Raw genomic sequence first — 1,461 nt, forward strand, 5'->3', positions numbered from 1 at the left:
AGAGGTACAATGGCAGGTATATGTGTGGAGGAGGAGAGAGGCCTACCTCATGTATTAAGGGAGATCGATCTACCTCATGTATTAAGGGAGATCGATCGACATCCATGCATATGTGTAGAAGAGGAATAAGGTTGGGAGAGAGACGGAGCTAGAGTGTTGGAGGGGGTGGTAGTGGAGTTGCTTCTAACAAATGGTGGGATAGGCTTGCTAGATAACCGGAGGGCATGCCTGCAATATCAATAAGAGAGGGGATGGCTGCCTGTCTGTGCATGTGCGTGTGAGAGACGGGTCAAGAGGCATGCACGAATGATGAGGGCGAAAGATATGGCTGTGGTAAGCAGACATAACTACATAGGAAGATCAATCGTCCTTTGTCAGAGAAAGGAGAGACATAACTTGTGAGGTACGTCGATCGATGGGGGTAATAGTTAAAGTCGACCTAGGTATATGTTGGGAGATCGATTGGTATACATGCATGTGTGTGTTAGAAGCAAATGAGGCACGGGGAGAAGGATAGAGAGAGAGGGATGCATCTAGGAGGTGGTGCGAGAGTCATATTATATCGAGGGGGAAGGAGTGTGCGAGTACGAGATCGATGAAAAGAGTGGTGGGAGTGAGGCATGGACGGTGATAAGAGAAGAGGGGAAGCTTGTGTTTGTGCTAGGCACACCTGGCTAGAGAGGCATATCGACCGATGTGTGCCGTAAAGAAGGAGCCGGGGGGCTACACACACCGTGGGTGAACGACCTAAAGTGAAAAGACGAATTTACGCGATGGAGCTAGAGAATGATGAGGGAGGGTGAGAGGGATGCGGGCATCTGCATGCACGAGAGGAAGTTGGCGCTAGCTAGCTACAAAGATAAGAGGATTGTGTGGGTGTAAAAGACGAATTGAGACCATACTTCATTATAAAAAGCGAATTCGGATATTTGAAGAATTTATCATAGTGTTTTAAACCGACGCATGTGTGAATATATATAACGGTGATACACATGATGTGGTTATGAACATGTTATACTACATATAATATATTTTATCTCTACTCTTATAAAAACGGAGTTGTTGATGATGGTGCCATCCTGCAATATAGGCCGTCCGATTTATATCTGATGGATAGGAAGGAAACTATGGCAATTTTGAAAAAAGATACACACACCCTGTGACGCCCCCGATTCAATCGTACACTAATCATGCACGCAAATGTGTACGATCAAGATCAGGGACTCACGGGAAGATATCACAACACAACTCTACAAATAAAATAAGTCATACAAGCATCATAATACAAGCCAGGGGCCTCGAGGGCTCGAATACAAGTGCTCGATCATAGACGAGTCAGCAGAAGCAACAATATCTGAGTACAGACATAAGTTAAACAAGTTGCCATAAGATGGCTAGCACAAACTGGGATACAGATCGAAAGAGGCGCAGGCCTCCTGCCTGGGATCCTCCTAACTACTC

Source organism: Triticum dicoccoides, chromosome 5A (genome assembly GCF_002162155.2).
Source record: "Triticum dicoccoides isolate Atlit2015 ecotype Zavitan chromosome 5A, WEW_v2.0, whole genome shotgun sequence".
In the NCBI taxonomy this organism is placed as follows: domain Eukaryota; kingdom Viridiplantae; phylum Streptophyta; class Magnoliopsida; order Poales; family Poaceae; genus Triticum; species Triticum dicoccoides.